This window comes from Prunus persica, chromosome G5, assembly GCF_000346465.2.
Source record: "Prunus persica cultivar Lovell chromosome G5, Prunus_persica_NCBIv2, whole genome shotgun sequence".
NCBI lineage: Eukaryota > Viridiplantae > Streptophyta > Magnoliopsida > Rosales > Rosaceae > Prunus > Prunus persica.
Window position 1 is genome coordinate 10,425,041 of NC_034013.1, and position 19,586 is coordinate 10,444,626.

The 19,586-nt window shown below is 36.6% G+C and overlaps 1 long non-coding RNA gene and 1 pseudogene across 2 annotated transcripts; one reads left to right on the top strand and one right to left on the bottom strand.

Annotated features, from left to right (window-relative positions):
* Nucleotides 8,891-19,260, top strand: LOC18775750 (annotated as a pseudogene).
* LOC109949097 lies at nt 9,312-12,434 on the bottom strand. 2 transcript variants are annotated; one of them, XR_002271574.1, is made up of 5 exons: nt 11,963-12,434; nt 11,700-11,821; nt 11,421-11,569; nt 10,875-11,009; nt 9,312-10,037 (listed from the first exon to the last, which is right to left on the bottom strand). It is a non-coding gene; the product is annotated as an uncharacterized LOC109949097 (long non-coding RNA). The 2 variants fall into 2 exon arrangements; XR_002271573.1 differs by lacking the exon at nt 11,700-11,821 and having other exon boundaries at nt 11,963-12,423.

Genomic DNA, 19,586 nt, shown 5'->3' on the forward strand with positions numbered 1-19,586 from the left:
CATTGGCGTTGCTAGGGCCCACTGCAACATCGTATTGGGGAAGATCACCGAGGTCAATTGTAATTGACTGAATCGGTATTTTGACTGAAGCCACTCCTTCTATTTGAAACGGTTCTTGTATAACATTTGTATCTTGAAGTGTTTCCGCATCATTTTCCATTGAAGATTCTAAACATTGGTCAGCCACATTGTCGACGTCGTTGTCACTTGGGTCTAGTTCTGGTATATCATACACGTTCCTATGATCCATCTTCTGCACAACTTTCCACCCGTTCCCGGCTTTAGGGTCATCTAGATACACAATTTGGGACGCCATGTTTGCCAAAATGTACGGGTCGTCATCATACCAAGTTCTGTTAATGTTCACAGACAGTACTCCATGGTCGATTTTAACACTTCCCGCCCTATTTGGGTTGGTATCGAACCATCGACACTTAAACATGATGACTTGGTATCGATCTTTGTAAAGCAATTGCACGACAGTTGTCAGTTTTCCATAGAAATCAATGTCCGTACTTTCGCCTCCACCTGGGACATGGACACCGCTGTTTTGCATACACAACTTGTCATCTCGTGCGGCCCCCAAAAATTTGACGCCGTTAACATTACAACCCGAGAACAATTCAGCGCGAATTGGGCCGAACGCCAAGTTATATAACTCATCACTGTAAGTGGGGGAATTCGATGATTTCAATTTATTCACCTAATAGTATACAAAACCAATTACATGTTAGTCTGACAAAATTAAATACTACAATTTATATTTGTCAATGAGAAAACACTTATAACTTACAGAATCCAAAAACCATTGTGGAAATAATTCACGGTGTTTCCGGGCAACCAAATGTGATGGATGTTCTCGCTTCATCATCTGTTCATGCTCATCTAAGTAGGCCATTATCTCATCACAATTGTTTAGTACGAACCAATGCGCTACCTCCATGTCATTTCTAGAAAACGACTCTCCTCGTCCAGGATCTCCAAATGGTCGTGCGCTTTGGGCAAAAACAGAAAGTTTTTCATTTCTCATACCTCCGTCATTATTGCGTTGAGGACGATTGAAAACCGTCTCCACATCTTTTAAATACATTCCACAGAAAGTAAGCGACTCATATTGAACCCAAGCCTCTATAATTGATCCTTCGGGCTTTGCCCTGTTGCGTACACTTTTTTTCAGCTCTCCGAGAAGCCTGCCAAAATAAAACGATATGATACAAATTAGCAAACTGTCGATAATGATGCATACACAAATGATAAAGAGTATATACCTTTCTATTGGATACATCCATCGATAGTTGACAGGACCAGCAAGCAATGCCTCTTCTGGCAAGTGAACCATCACGTGCATCATACTTGTAAAGAAAGCTGGAGGAAATATCATCTCAAACTTGCATAGGACTTGGACAATGTCATGGCGCAACTGAAACATGTCTGTTCTTCGCAATGTTTTTGCCGTCAGTTGGGAAAAAAATCTGGATAACAACATGATTGGCTTCACCACATCTTCCGGCAGTAGGTGTCGAATACCCACAGGAAGTAGGCGTTGCATGAACACATGGGTCATGGCTCTTAAGTCCAGTAAATTTACCCCCATCGACATTCATGCAACGTGCGATATTAGAAGCATACCCATCGGGAAATTTGACAGACGATACAAACTTTAGAAACTCCTTTTTGTCATTCGGTTTCATAGAAAAGAATGCAAGATCCCTTCTAGCTTTATCACTGTCCCTATTCATCCATAAACCCCTTCGTATGCCCATTCTTTCCAAATCAAGACTAGCTTTGATCGTGTCCTTCGTCTTCCCCTCGATATCTAGAATCGTGCCCACCAATGTGTCGAATACATTTTTCTCAACATGCATCACATCTAGATTGTGCCTCAATTTCAGTTTCGACCAATATGGGAGCTCAAAAAACATAGGCTTGTGCGTCCAGTTCAAATGTGTAGAAGGTCTGGTCCGACTAACTGTTTTCCCGAACGGAGCAAAATCCAAACGGTTCAGCTGTTCCAAGATCTCATCACCGGACCATTCTCTAGGTCTGAGGCGACGCTCTGTGTTCCCGTCGAACTCTTTATCTTTTTCTCGCCACTCGTGGTCCCATGGCAACCATCTCCGATGACCAAGGTAACAAACTTTTCCCGCGTGCCAACCAGAAGTTACATCTTCCTTGCATACAGGACATGCCATATAACCCTTTGTGCTCCACCCAGAAACCATTGCATATGCTGGAAAATCATTCACAGTCCACATAACTGCTGCTCGCAAAGTGAACATCCTCCCAGTTGATTTATCGTACGTGCGAACACCGTTTGTCCATAAATCCTTCAGCTCATCAACCAGAGGCCTTAAGTACACATCAATTGACCTGCCAGGATCCTCAGTTATCAAAACAGTCATCATCATGTATTCTTTTTTCATGCATTTCCAAGGCGGCAAATTATATGGGAATGCGAAAATCGGCCAAGTGCTGTGGTGTTGGTTTAGAACCCCATACGAATTGAATCCGTCAGTGGCAAGTCCCAATCTTACATTTCGGGGATCAACAGCAAACTCGGGGAACGTTCGATCGAACTCTTTCCATGCCTCCCCATCTGCAGGATGCCGCATCACATCATCGTCTACCCGTTTTTCCTTATGCCATCTCATGTCTGTGGCAGTATGCGTCAACATATACAATCGCTGCAACCTAGGTTTAAGGGGCAGATAACGCATGACTTTTTGTGGTATCTTAGTCGTTCTATTCTGGGATGTCATTTTGAACCTCGACTCATTGCATATATGGCATGTATCCAACGTTTCATGCTCTTTGTAGAATAACATGCAATTGTTTTTGCAAGCGTGGATTTTTTCATAACCCAATCCAAGATCGTGCAACACCTTCTGTGCATGTTTATGGTCTTTCGGCAAACAATTGTCCGTCGGAAGCATTCTCTTGAAAACCCCGAAAAAGTAATCGAAACACAAGTTCGACATACGATACTTTATTTTTCTGTGCATTAGCTCCACAATGGCAGTGAGAACGGAAAAGCTCTCGCACCCCGGGTATAACTCTTGGTTGGTATTTTTTAACAGTTTTTCATACTGTTCAAACTCCGCACTGTCTATTGGTGTAGGCACGTCATCTTCCCCTTCCTGATTGATGTTGGTCGATGCGAATGGAAAAGCATCATGTATAATACCCATGACTTGATCATTAGGATCCACAATAGGTTCAACATTGTCCACTCTTGGGGCATTTGAAGACGAAGCATGCTCTACTTGTTCGCCGTGAAGGTTCCAAATGCTATATGTTTCAATCATTCCATTCCTTACTAAATGAAATCCAACATTTTCAATTGTCTCCCACAACGTGTTGTTACACCTCCTACAAGGACAACGGATTCTAGTTGCACCCGGGTTGTGTCTACGTGCAAACTCAATAAAATCCTCGATTCCATCCAAGTATTTGTCTGCGCATCTATTCGGGTTCTGTATCCACCTTCTGTCCATAATTCCTGAAACCACAATCACGACACAACAATCACAACAACTTCATACGAAGTTATAATGTCACCTTATGCCTCCGGTAAGGGCCCTATCCCATTCGGGAATGCATAGTCCTGTCACGTCACCTACGGCTACATGAGATTAGATTTCGACGTGGATTAATTTCGGCAGCATCTCGACACAGTTCTTGAAGTGGGCATAGGTATAAATACCTACGTACCACCCGAAGAACGTACCGAGATGACACCGAAATCTCCACAATCGAAACCTAATCCTGTAGCCGAAGATTATGTGACAACACTATGCATTACCAAACTGTCCAAATAATGGGACAATTCAAGAATTAATTGGACCGCAGTCATGCATTACGCATCCATGCACGAAATCCAACTAATCTCGAACGGGAAACTACGTGTTACTAAACATAAAAATAAAAGTACGAAGTTAATTTCAATTAACTTCGTACATCACAACACATTGTGCTATGTCACGCACAATTTCACAACATTATACACATATAACTTCACAAAAAAATTACAAACATAACAAACAAACTTTTACAATAACATACCTTCTCAATCGTTCTCCACCAATCACCAATCACAAATATCCCTAACGATAACAAAATTAATAGCGTTACTACGAATTTACATTAATACATTTAAACTAACGACAAAAAATACATACCCAATGAACGTACTGAATTCACAGCAGAGCAACGGCAGGGAGAGTGAGAGAGAGGCAAAATACAGTGGGAGAGTGAGAGAGAGGCAGAATGCAGAAACTGCATTCTGCCTCTGCAATGGCAGATACTAAAATGAAGAAGAAGGACTTTGCGCGACGAACAACCCAGTCCGTCGCGCAAAATGCCGTCGCGAAAACCCACTTTTCCGTCGCACAAAAAAACATTTCCGTAGCGCAATTACCTGCCGACATCAGGTTTTTTGCGCGACGAATAAAATTATCCGTCGCATAAACATCCGTCGCGCAAATAACATTATTCGCCGCGCAAGGTTTAGATTACGTCACTCAAATAACATTTATTTCGTCGCGCAAGATAGCACCGGCATTACACTTTACGCGACGACTCTAATTCCGTCGCGCAAAAAAAGTTTTCCCACCCTGCATTTTGCCGCCAAAATTAAGTAACCCTCGTTTTCTTACGCGACGGTACATATTTCCTTCGCGCTAAGGCGTCTTTTGCGACGAAAAAGTTCGTCGCGCAAAGTTTTTTACAGCAAAAAAAATTAGACAATTTTCTGTCCATCTTTACGCGACGAAACATTTAGATTGTCGCGCAATATTGTCATGCGCGACGATTGTTGTCGTCGCGCAAGATTATGGCGCCAAAAAAAAAACCGGGGTTTTTTCCCTGACCTTTGCGCGACGAAATTAGTGTTGGTCGCGCATAGATAGTTTGCGCGACGAAGATTTTTCGTCGCGCTAGTGTTCTGCTGTTTGCGCTCCGGTATTTTTTTTTCGTCGCAATAGTGCTTTTTGCGCGACGAAAATATGTTCGTCGCGCAAATAGTAAATCGTAGTAGTGCACTCTTGTTTCCCAATTTTTCCTTTCACTCACATTAAAGACAACTTTAGAAGCATCCCCTTTTTTGAGCTCTAGGAAACATGTTGTACTTTGTATTAGTTCTTGCTGAAACTTTTGGAACATTGCCCTTGTGTACAAAGAGGCATTTGTTTGTTCATTGGCATCAGTAGAGTACATTGAGGCATTTCAAATGCATCAATGTGATCAACAAGTAACTCTTTTTGACATTGATGGGAAAGTGCCTTATCAAATCGAGTTATGAAATCCATCAATGAATTTCTCCTTCATATGTATTGTTGAAGAAAGCATAAGAACATTCCACTTTTTAGCTGCTTGACATTCCAAAGGCAAAAACGTGTTGTACGTAGGCTAGAACCCAAGATTCTCTTAAATCAAACAGTGAACTTAGCCATGGATGGTCAATCAAACCAGACTTTGTAACTACAACATTCCACTTTGCATCAAACTTATCCTTATTGTTAGTATCCCATATGGTTTTATGAAAATCACGCAAATACTCCTTAAACTCCTCAAATATTCAGATAAACGACTCGATCGTTCCCTTGCTAAAAAATGCGCATGCTAAGACAATTGTCTGACCATGGTTATTAACCCCCAACATTATCACAAATGTCAAGCCGTATCGATTCGTGTTGAATGTAATATCGAATACAATAAAATCTCGATAAAACACGTACACCCGTCTAGAGGTTGCATCTGCCCAAAAACATCGACTAAACCTATTATTGGCATCTCCCTCAATCTTGAAATAAAAAGACTCTTTTTTTTTTTTTTGTTCAGCTCCGTCACTGGTTCAACACCATGGTTCCTCAGCTTCCCACTCACACTATATTCAAGATTGTAAATATCGTTTTTGATAAAATCGATTTTATCCATTCATCTGGATTGCACCTCGAAAATACTTACCTTCTTATGAGTGGGGATATTAACTGAACCAAATTGTTTTGAGAGTACTTTTGTAGAATTTGAAATACGACGGTGTGATCTCAAAAAATGCACTCTTTCTGAGTGTGTCATTGTATGATTGTGTCCCTCCACAACAAGAGAGATGGTATACTTTTTGTGCCCATTTGTCTTCACAACCACAACCTTAGCCTTGCAATTGCATGTACTTATCCCCGCTGTCTTTTTCTCAGCCAAGTTTTATCTTTCCTATATGCACCTTATTTGCAACATAAAATTTTTTCCTCAAAATCTTTTTATTGCTTTTTCCTCTAAAGCTGGAATGATGTCTAACATCATAGCCAGCCAAGAATGCATATCTATTATAGAAATTATAAACGAGGTCAAGCGAGTCGAACTTCATCCCAACTGTTGGTGTATCCTTATTTCTTACTTCATGTATGTAAACCGTCCCATTAGCTATTATACAGTTATCACTCTCCTCTAACCCCATACATTTTACCCACATATATTATTGAATTGCTTCTATATTACTGCATAATAAACATTAGTTCATTAATCAAATATTAGTGCATTGCAAACATTAGTGCATAACAAATTTCAATTACACAAAACATTTGCCAAATTGACAAAAAAGATGCAAAGCCCGACTTGTCGGATTCCGATTACACAAAACACAAAACACAAGCGAAATTTAATAACAATTACATCATCTCTTGTGAAATAATATGGAAAAAAGAAGAAGTTAGAGCCAACATATTCAACTAAGAACACAGATGCAATTCAAATCAGCAATTACTAAACTTCACTCAATATCCTCTCCAAATGCTTACTCTTAATGCCTATTAAGCCTAACTTTAGAGTCTTTTACCCAAGCCGTTAAATTTCAGAATTTCCTACCCCCACCAAAAATAATCAACTAAATATATTAAATATTTGTAAAAAAATTATGCATTATTGATGGCAAAAATGACAAATTTCCCACTCCCACAAAAAAACAAACTAAACCCAAGAAAATCAATCCAGCAAGAGCGAACTTACCTCCTAAAGTCAGTCGGCTTGAGAGATTGTGGTGGACATTAGAGAAGACTCTTCGGTGGTAGAGACTCCATCTCCACCGCAATCGAGGAACACAGTGAAGGGCTGACGACAATGGAGTGAGTATAAGATTTTTGGATCTTTGTAATTATGGGTTTGCGTTAGGTTGTAAGAGAAAGGGGTGAGGTTCTGAGTTTTTCAAAGAGAGGGAAACATCTTGAACTGAAGTCGGGTTCTAACGCATAAACGAGTAATTTCAAACCGGTTCTAACAATGCACTCTATTTTGAAATCGAAGACTCTTTGGTGGTGGAGACTCCATCTCCACCACAATTGAGGAACACATTGAAGGGCTGATGAGAATGGAGCCAGTCTAGTATTTTTGGATCTTTGTAATTATAGGTTTGCGTTAGATTGGAAGAGAAGGAGTGGGATTTTGAGTTTTTCAGAGAGAGGGAAACATCTTGAACTAAAGTTGGGTTTCCAATGAGTAATTTCAACCCGGTTTTAACAAAGCACCATGTTTTGAAAACTAACCGTCCGATTTAATCCAATGGCTCTTAGATACCCCACACAGACACCCCTTATAACTTACCACACATTATATCCTCTCCCAAATATCAGTGCTTACTTAGTAGGAAATCAATATCCTACCAAACTCTTAAATTTTAAACCAAATGGGCCCCTAAATGTGTGTGAAGGCTTTGCATTGTCTTGTTAACTTATGAAATGATATATTTAGATAAGAATTAACATAATTAACCAATGTTTCAGACTCCTAGTTTAACAAGACTGGTAAATCCAATATATATTTTCTTTTCTTTATGGGCACATATTATATTTTGTATTTTTCGTTTGATATTATAGGGCCGAAAGAGAGACACCATCATGCTTGATGTCTTATTGGATAGGGACAATTATTAACTCTATACAAATGTAGCTAAGTGTGTCTCATAAATTTAATTTCGTAGAATAAAATTCCACATCATTTACTTAAATTATTTGCTTTTTTTTCTTCCGTGTGGAAAAAAGGTAAAGTGAAGAAGAAATTTCCCTTTCCTTTCCATGTGCAGTAGTGGACATAGACAAGAAAACAAAGAAAATGACCTAAGAAAGGGATGCCATTTAATTTTGTGATACAGTTCTTCTTTGCCATTTAAGAAAATGACTCACTTTATTTGTGTTTTTTCTGCAATAAATTTTATATTTATTTGTGTAAATGTTTTGATTTTCTACAAATATAGCATTTAAACCTTATTTTTTTTCCAACATTGAAGTGCCAATGTTGGCCTCAAATCCCTTCGCAAATACAGACACAGATCTCTCAATAGATCAAGGGATTGGTTTTTTCAAAAACTTCCACTGTTTGGGCAGCAAAGTCCTACCGTGATTATCTATTGTAAAAATAATATCGCATTGGAGACGTGTATTAGGCCAAATTGACCAAGACTATACTTGCATCTAAGTTCGAATCCCACTCCCTTTAGATTTGATTAATTTAGAGATTGATTATAGTTGATCGAGTTGCTACATAAAAAAAAACATTCTTATTTAGAAATATTTAACAACCCAAGTATTTCGTTAAAAGAGGTTGCTTAATTTAAAAATGAGGGAGTTTAGGAAGTTTTAAGAAGCAACCAGCGGTTGCTTAAAAGATAATTCGGTGTCTCACTAATTTAATTTGTAAAACAATAATGGAATCATGATCACAATTTGTGAGACATTACCTAGTTAGTCATGAACCTCAAAGTACGTATCTTCCATGATTTTCGGTTTTGGCGAAAAAGTCTTGGTCTTCTGGAAAAAAGGGTCAATAAGAAACTGTCTTGCAATTTCTTTATATATAAGAATTACTTGAGAACTCCCTCACAATTCAAAACACAGCTACAAAGCAAAAACCAATATTGTCACTGCTTAATTATAAGCCCCAAAATGAGCCTACTCAAAAACTTCTCAGTTTTTTCCATCATATGCATCACCCTTTGTTTTCCAACATCAACCAATGCAACGCGTTTTGATATCCGAAACAACTGTGGCTTCAAAGTCTGGGCAGCAGCCGTACCAGGCGGTGGAAGGCAGCTTAACAGTGGCGAATCTTGGCCTTTAGATGTGAGCAACATCACTTTTGGGGTCCGCATTTGGGCACGAACGGGATGCAACTTCGATGGAGCTGGACGTGGCATCTGCCAAACAGGTGATTGTGGAGGTGTCCTCCAATGCCAAGGCCATGGTCTACCCCCAAACACCCTAGCAGAATATGCACTTAACCAATATAACAACTTAGATTTTTTTGATATTTCTCTGGTTCACTACAAGAAAAAAGTCATTCAACAACACACATTGTGCGTTGTTGAAGGGTATTAACAACATGCGGTGCACGTTGTTGAAGCCGATGTCGTTAAAAAGTTCACAGCTTTCAACAACACGCTTCGCATGTTGTTGTTGATATTAGTGCTCGTTGTCAACACCAGTAAATGCAACGCACGCATGTTGTGGAAGAGGCTGACAACAACTTGTTCAACGTGTTGTTGAATACCTAATTGACAACGTTCATATGCACGTTGTTGTTAACTTTTTAACAACAGCCTTTGCACGTTGTGATATTAAATATTATTATGTTATAATTATTTCCAATCGCTATAATCACCTTATTGCATGAAAAATACATAATCCGTTTCATTTTTTGTTGCCTTTCCATCAACAAAAAACCGTATCAATTACTTATTAATATTCAAAAGCATACAATATCAAAAGTACAATAAAATAAAATAAAATCTAGAAGATTGAAGTATTCTAGGACTTCTAACTACATGCCTAATTACAAGAATAAACCTAAACCAAATTGATATACATGATTATCCTACAAGTCAAGTTCTACATATATAAATGTATACCTTCATAATCACTAAATAAGGTACACTTAAGCTTCTCCTTTATAGTTCTTTCACTTGTACCAATATCAACAAACTCTTCATCACATAATCTACCAAGCTGATCCTTACCATGCTTCCAAGCTTTTTTCACCCTCTTAAATATCTTCTGAAAAGGTTTGGACAATAAAAAACAGAGATAATGATTTTCTAAACATAAACTATGTGCATTGAGAAAGAAAAAAAAATGCACACGTAAGTTTCAATAAATAGTATAAGAAAATATGAATAATACTTACAATTCGGGATGAAGCTGCTAATGGAACCCATCTATCCAACCCACATTGAGAACATATATATATAATTGCTAGTAGTTAGTTTGTTAGGATTTGATCCAATAGTTGTGGATGATAAACATTCACATTGAGCTCTTCAATTATCTCGTGTTTTGTAATTCACACTATCTTCATTACAAACTTGATTTCGCATCGTTAAAGTAATCTTTTATGTCTGTTAAATCATGCACTTTTTCTAATATCACATAGAACCAAACACAAAATGCCAGAAAATCCACCAAAAAGAGAAAGAAAAAAACATGTAAAAGTTTAAAATATGATAAATAAGAACGATGACACTTAAATGAATGTGCGAACGAAGGACTTGCTTTTCCCTTCACTAGAAGCAACGATCCTCATTCTGGTCTCCACCTTCTAGATTCAATTTTACAAGTGTTAAAAGACAAGAATGCAAGGCTTTGAACAGAGAAGCATTTACTAATATATAACTGACTTCCCAAAATATGAGGATATACCATTACCCCAATCAGTAGTACTTATAAAATTAGGATAAAAAGAAAACGATACAAGCACATGCACCACTATTGTAACCTCAGAAAAAATGTTAGAGCATAGTTTATATGAGATTACAGATTCTATGCAAATTTTGGGATCTAAGAAGGTTGTTCTAGCTTTATAAAACATACATAGAACAAGCAATCCATACATACCTCAAGATCAATAGCAAGCAGGGCAGCCATCTGTGTGTGAATTAGTTGACAATTGAGACAAACAAATTCTTACATGAATCAGTATATCCAGCAAAATGATTCTTTTTCTCTTATGAATTTCCTCTCTTGAATTTCCTGCAAATTGAATTGAGGTTCAGATAAAAAACACATATAAAGGAATGAATTTTAAAAAAAGAAATAAGAAAAAAAGAAGACATGTAAGAACTGAAAGACCAAGTCGAGATGGTTAAAGACTTGACTCTGCTCCAAGCCATACTCAACAAAACTACTATCTCAAAATTGCCACCTTTCTTCCTTTTCCTTTCTTAGCCAAAAAATTTAGGTTTTTCTCAGTAGCCTCATACTCCTAAATGATTTAGATTTGGGTAAACTATAAACGTACTCCACAAATAAAATCAATCTATGTTTCCATCAATTGTTGGTAAAAATTCAATCACCAATAAAAGCATAAACCATGAGGAGCAAAGACACAGAGAGAGAGAGAGAGAGAGAGAGAGAGAGAGAGAGAGAGAGAGAGATACATACATAGGTGTTCAATTGCCTAACAAAGCTGGAGAGGGTATTGTGCTTCAAAAACTTGGGCAGGAGGTCCCTAGCGGACTCTGGTAGGTTCTAAACAAACCAAACACAAGCCTACATAGGCCAACTATCAATAGATGCCAAATCACCAAATTCTGCATTCAAGAAACCGATACAGTATATGGAAATGAAAAGCAAATTCGAAATAATTAAAAAGAATTAAGAGAAAATGAAGGGAAAACAACAAATATTGCAAATTAAAAGAATAAGAAGAAAAAGAAGTACTCTGTAGAGGAGAGTATCGAAGGAGTACTTGGAGATTTGTTCCTAGAGACGGTTCCATAGAGATGACGAGTTTTGAAATCGATTTGTTCTGACTTACAATTCACTACCCAAATAGTTTAACCCTAAAGCATATTAGGAACATTGAAATCGATTTGTCAAAACCCCTAGACCATAATCCTAGATTGAAATACCATTAAGCTTGATTTGAATAATCTAAATCATACATAGTTAAAAAGAGAGAGGAAGAGAAGCAAAGCTTTTACCTGTCATAAAGAGGCTGAGAGTGTTGGATAATCTACTCGGGAATGGAGGAAGAGGCTGGGAGAGAGAGAGAGCCAACGACAAACAAAAAACCAGATTGTGAGAGAGGAGCGACATAGAAGGCCAGCGCAAGAGATGGAGAGAGAAGAAATGAGAGTTTAGAAGATAAAGAGAAAGACCAAAGAAAGAGAGGAGACGATAAAACATTTGAGAGGGAGACTGAAATATTTAGTGGAACAGTGCGGGAGTTTTTCCCACAAAAAAATTCGGCTAGTTTTTTCAGGAATTTTTTTACTGTAGTAAACTGATATAGTTTTGACAATATGCGTTGCATGTTGTTGAACTCCATATACAACAACACGCACAGGTGCGTTGTTAGAACTTCCCCAAAATTCCATTTCCACAACGAGCACTAAATGCACGTTGTTGAAAGTTGTATAACACAACATGCACCTTCTGCACGTTGTGGAAAGTCTAATTCCACAACGCTAACTTACGCACGTTGTTAATAACGTGTTGTCATAGTATATTTTTCTTGTAGTGGTTGATGGGTTCAATGTCCCAATGGACTTTAGTCCCACGGACAATGGATGCACTAGAGGGATACAATGCACGGCTGATATTAATGGGCAGTGTCCTAACGAATTGAAGGCTCAAGGAGGCTGCAACAACCCTTGCACTGTGTTTAAAACTGATCAATATTGCTGCAATAATTCTGGGAGCTGTGGCCCTACAGACTTCTCTAGATTTTTCAAGGTTCGGTGCCCGGATGCTTATAGTTACCCCGAGGATGACCAAACCAGCACATTTACATGCCCTACTGGGACTAACTATAGGGTTGTGTTCTGCCCTAATGACCCTACATGTCTAGTCAGCATATTAGATCAAATGTATCATGTGGCCTGTTAGGAGGAGTTGTTAAGCAGCTGTATAAAGCTCTTGTGTGTACGGTCATTAGTAAAAAAAACCCATTGCGCGACCAAATTTTGCGCGACGAAAAACTATTCATCGCTCAAAGTCATTTTGCGCGACGAAACTTGAAACTTCGTCACTCAAAGTCTTGCGCGACCAAAAATAATTCGTCGCGCAAAGTGACTTCGCGCGACAAACTTTTGCGCGACGACAATACATCGTCGCTCAAAGTCTTGCGCGACCAACTTTGTGCGACGAAAAATAATTCGTTGCTCAAAGTGACTTTGCGCGACGAAAAGTAAACTTCGTCGCGCAAAGTCCTTATAAAAATAAATAAAATTAAAAAATTATTTTTTAAAATCTTTGCATGACGTAATCCAAACATTTTGTCACTTAAACCAATTTATTTTTGTTTTTTATTTTGTATGCATAACACTTAAGAAATTAAACGGTATATATATTTATTAAGTACCTTTAAATTTATTATTTTAGATCGGATCGGATTTTTGTTAGAAAAATATATTATTGTTGTTCGGATTGGGTTTTTGTTAGAAAATATATATTTTAAATTGACGATCGAATTAGTTCATTGTATTCATATAGGGTCAAGGAGTGTAGCTTTAAAAAATCATCAAAATCGGAGTTAAAATAACCGTTAAATCGTAATTTTTCATTATAACCGTCGAAAAGTTTTGTCCCATTACTTGATCTATGAATGTTTATTTTTTCCGATTTTTGGCATATATGATCTCGAAGTATAAACAAACAAGTTTGACGGTTGGATCGTTGAAACTAGTTTCGTAGAATGTGTATGCCATCAAAATAATATATTCACTAACAATAAAGAGTTTATTTATATTTTCGTTAAATATAACATAAGATTTTGTGGTATCCACTAGTGTAAATATTTTAAATTGAAGATCAAATTCAGTCATTGTATTCATATAGGGTCAAGGAGTGTAGTTGTAAAAAATCATCAAAATCGGAGTTAAAATAACTGTTAAATCATGATTTTTCATTTATAACTGTTGAAGAGTTTTGTCCCTTTACTTGATCTCTGAATGTTTATTTTTTCTGATTTTTGGCATATATGATCTCGAAGTATAAACAAACAAGTTTGACGGTTGGATCGTTGAAACTAGTTTCGTAGAATGTGTATGCCATCAAAACAATATATTCACTAACAATTAAGAGTTTATTTATATTTTCGTTAAATATAACATAAGATTTTGTGGTATCCACTAGTGTAAATATTTTAAATTGAAGATCAAATTCAGTCATTGTATTCATATAGGGTCAAGGAGTGTAGCTGTAAAAAATCATCAAAGTCGGAGTTAAAATAACCGTTAAATCATGATTTTTTATTTATAACCGTCGAAAAGTTTTGTCCCATTACTTGATCTATGAATGTTTATTTTTTTTGATTTTGGCGTATATGATCTCGAAGTATAAAAAAACAAGTTTGACGGTTGGATCATTGAAACTAGTTTCGTAGAATGCATATGCCATCAAAACAATATATTCACTAACAATTAAGAGTTTATTTATACTTTCGTTAAATATAACATAAGATTTTGTGGTATCTACTAGTGCAAATGTTTTAAATTGAAGATCAAATTCAGTCATTGTATTCTCATAGGGTCAAGGAGTGTAGCTGTAAAAAATCATCAAAATTGGAGTTAAAATAACCGTTAAATCGTGATTTTTCATTTATAACTATCGAAAAGTTTTATCCCGTTACTAGATCTCTGAATATTTATTTTTTGCGATTTTTGGAGTATACGATCTTGAAGTATATACAAACAAGTCTTACGGTTGGATCGTTGAATGGTGTGTGTATATATATATATATATATATTTATTAAGTAGCTTTAAATTTATTTATTTTGTGCGTATAACACTTAAGAAATTGAATAGTATATACATTTATTAAGTAGCTTTCACCTTTATTATATTTTAAATCATAAAATAAATTTTTTTATTTTTTATTATTCAAAACAATTATTTTTATAAATATTGTGCTACGTTTTCGTCTCTCAAAAGTTTGCGCGACCAACAGTTCGTCGTGCAAAACTCAAAAAATTTGGGTGAGTACCAAAAATGGGACGCGGGTTTTTAAAATTAAAAAAAAACTTTAGACTTTGCGCGACCAATATTTTTTGTCGCTCAAAACTTTGCGCGACCAATATATATTTTTCGTCGCCCAAAAATTTGGGCGGGTACCAAAAATGGGACGCGGGACTTTTTTTATATAATTGTTTTAGACTTTGCGCGACCAATATGTACTTTTCGTCGCGCAAAAATTTAAAAATTTTGGCGGGTACCAAAAATGGGATGCGGGAATTTTTTTAGACTTTGCGCGACCAATATGTATTTTTCGTCACGCAAAGTTAAATTTTGGCGGGTACCAAAAATGGGATGCGGGAATTTTAAAAAATAATAATAATTTGTCGCGCAAAACTTTGCGAGACCAATATTTTTCGTCGCGCAAAGTGATACGATTTTTAAAACCGAAATAAGTCCTCCACCATTTTCTCAATGCCTTTCTCTACTCTTACCTCTCCTCTCTCTTTCCCTCTCCCCAAATTCCACCCTTTCTCTCACACTCACTCCTCTCACTTAATCTCTCATATCTCTCTTCACTATCTCTCACTCTTACTCACTCTCTCATCTATCTTTTCACTATCTCTCACTCTCTCATCTCTCTATCACTATCTTATCTAATTCTCTCACACTCACTTCTCCCTCTCATTCTCACTCACTCTCAATCTTGCCAAAAGGTATATTCTCTCCAAATTTGAAATTTTTTTCATTAATATGTGTTTTTGGAGTTAGTTTTGAGTTTGTGTGGGGTTTGGGGTTGAGTAAAGGGGAGATATTGGAGTTTGGGTTGGATTTGTGGTATAACAATTTTAGGGGAGATTATGCATTCTTTTTTTTGTTGTTGTTGTTATATGACCATATTTGTTTTTTTGTAGGTAATCATCGAGACTTTGATGGCTAAAGTTGAGGATTAGGAAGCTATCAAAACATATCATCCGCCACTACCACCACAATACGCTTGTATTAGAATTTTATTATTGTATTTTGTTAATTTATGTGTACATTTTGAATATTATATATATATTTATTGGATAATTTGATCACTATTTTTCATATGTAATTTTATTTTGAATATGTCAACTTAAATTAAAGTAATTAAGAAAAATCTTACAATTAAATTAAATTTAAAAAGTAAAAATTCGAAAAAATTAATATCAATTTAAATTAAAGTGATTTAAAAAAAATCATACAATTAAATTAAATTTAAAAAGTAAAAATTTGAATAAATTAATATTAAAGAAATAATAAAACAAAAAGTCAAAAACCTTGCGCGACAAAATATTTTGTAGCGCAAACTATTAAATTAGTTTATTTTAATTAAAAAATTTTAAAACACAAAAAATATTTCGTCGCGCAAATATTTGCACGACGTTAGTATTCGTCGCGCAAAACTCTAAAAATGTAGGCGGGTACCAAAAATGGGACGCGGGAATTTTTTATTTTTTATAAATTTTTTTGAGACTTTGCGCGACAAATATTTTTCGTCGCGCAAACCTTTGCGCGACTAATGTGTTTCGTCGCGCAAACCTTTGCGTGACCAATGTGTTTCGTCACGCAAAACTTTGCGCGACAAATATTTTTCGTCGTGCAAAGTTACTTTGCGCGACCAATATTTTTTCGTCGCGCAAAGTCTTTCTTCACGATCTTTGCGCGACGAAGTTTCTGTCGCGTTAAAATTTGTACGACTACAGTATATTTTGCGCGACGAAATTCTCTTCGTCGCGCAAAGTGTAAAATGTAGTAGTGGGTAATTGTTCATTAAGAAAATACAAACAGTAAACATCTCTTAGAAATCTCTGTGCTCTCTTTCTAGCTTTCTTCTTCCCTCTCTTTCTTTGCAAATATCACTTTTGTTATCATGGTATCAAAGCCCTCCGTGGCTGTCTGATCCATTCTTCTTCTGCGCATATCTCTGTTCTTTTCTCTGCTTCTGTGTCTTCGTCATCTTTCTTCGACGAATTTTCTTCTCAATATAAAAAAAAAAATATTGTTTCAGAAAACCCTAGATTTCTACCATGGCTTCTTCTTCATCATCTTCTCTTAAAATTGAACAACTCCTTAGACTGCTTACTATTCGTCTTACTAATGATAATTTTCTTAAGTGGAATTATCAAATTGAGTTGGTTCTGGAAGGTTACAACTCTTGAACTGAGTCGGGTTTCTAACGAGTAATTTCAACCCGGTTCTAACAATGCACCATGTTCGATGGCTCTTAGATACCCCACACAGACACCCCTTATAACTTACCACGCATTATAGCCTCTCCCAAATATCAATGCTTACTTAGTAGGAAGTCGATATCCTAACGAACTCTTCAATTTTAAACCAAATGGGCTCCTAAATGTGTGTGAAGGCTTTGTGTTATCTTGTTAACTTATGAAATGATATATTTAGATAAGAATTAACATAATTAACCGATGTTTCAGACTCTTAATTTAACAAGACTCTGGTAAATTCAATATATATTTTCTTTTCTTTATGGGCACATATTATATTTTGTATTTTTCGTCTAATAATATTATAGGGCCGAAAGAGAGACATCATCATACTCGATGTCTTATTGGATAGGGACGATTTGTAACTCTATACAAATGTAGCCAAGTGTGTCTCATTAATTTAATTTCGTAGAATAAAATTCCACATCATTGACTTAATTTACTTCCTTTTTTTTGCTTCCTTGTGGAAAAAAGGGAAAGTGAAGAAGAAATTTTCCTTTCCTTTCCATGTGCAGTAGTGGACATAGACTAGAAAACAAAGACATTGACCTAAGAAAGGGATGCCATTTAATTTTGTGATACAGTTCTTCTTTGCCATTTAAGAAAATGACTCACTTTATTTGTGTTTTTTATGGAATAAATTTTATATTTATTTGTGTAAATGTATTGATTTTCTATGAATATAGCATTTAAACCTTATTTTTTTCCAACAATGAAGTGACAATGTTGGCCTCAAATCCCTTCACAATTAAATTAGGTGAAATAGAGGGTAGAAATATTGCATGTAATTGACTGGAAAAATATGCCAAAATATCTTGTCTCCTTGCGAATATAGGGGAGGACCTTTTATTTATTTATTTATTTATTTATTTATATGATGTGCAACGGAAGGAAACATCCCTTTTATATATTGATATGGAATAATCATTAAGACGAAGCAGTTGACCTTCCACTGTTTGGGCAGCAAAGTCCTGTCGTGATTATCTATTGTAAAAATAATATCGCATTGGAGACGTGTATTAGGTCAAATTGACCAAGACTAGCATCTAATTTCGAGTTAGTCATGAACGTATCTTCCACGATTTTCAGTTTTGGCGAAAAAGTCTTGGTCTTTTGGAAAGAAGGGACAATAAGAAGAAACTGTCCTGCAATTTCTATATATAAGAATTACTTGAGAACTCCCTCACAATTCAAAACACAGCCACAAAGCAAAAACCAATATTGTCACTGCTTAATTATAAGCCCCAAAATGAGCCTACTAAAAAACTTCTCAGTTTTTTCCATCATATGCATCACCCTTTGTTTTCCAATATCAACCAATGCAGCGCATTTTGATATCCGAAACAACTGTGGCTTCAAAGTCTGGGCAGCAGCCGTACCAGGCGGTGGAAGGCAGCTTAACAGTGGCGAATCTTGGCCTTTAGATGTGAGCAACATCACTACTGGGGGCCGCATTTGGGCACGAACGGGATGCAACTTCGATGGAGCTGGACGTGGCGTCTGCCAAACAGGTGATTGTGGAGGTGTCCTCCAATGCCAAGGCCATGGTCTACCCCCAAACACCCTAGCAGAATATGCACTTAACCAATTTAACAACTTAGATTTTTTTGATATTTCTCTAGTTGATGGGTTCAATGTCCCAATGGACTTTAGTCCCACGGACAATGGATGCACTGGGGGGATACAATGCACGGCTGATATTAATGGGCAGTGTCCTAACGAATTGAAGGCTCAAGGAGGCTGCAATAACCCTTGCACTGTGTTTAAAACTGATCAATATTGCTGCAATAATTCTGGGAGCTGTGGCCCTACAGACTTCTCTAGATTTTTCAAGGATTAGTGCCCGGATGCTTATAGTTACCCCGAGGATGACCAAACCAACACACTTACATGCCCTACTGGGACTAACTATAGGATTGTGTTCTGCCCTGATGACCCTACATGTCTAGTCAGCATATTAGATCAAATGTATCTCGTGGCCTATTAGGATGAGTTGTTAAGCAGCTGTATAAAGCTCTTGTGTGTATGGTAATTGTTCATTAAGAAAATACAAACAGTAAACATATTTTAGGGCCAGTTTGGCATTGCTGTGCTGTAAAAATAATCGCTGTTAAATTTGCTGTGAGAGAAAACAGTTTGGCGTTTGGTAAATTTTTTGTTAAAAGTGTTGTTGGTACTTATTTCAGCATAATCAGAAAATGATTCCCACATAATCATTAAACCTAGCGCCTCTTTGAAACTGATTCCCGCATAATCAGAAAATGAACCTCATTAGCTGCTTTCCCTTATAGCTTTCTATCACAATAATTTTCAACACTAAACGGACTGGGCTTTCCAAAATTTTTAAAAAATCACTTATCACCCAAAGAAGCAATGCCAAACGAGCACTTAGAAA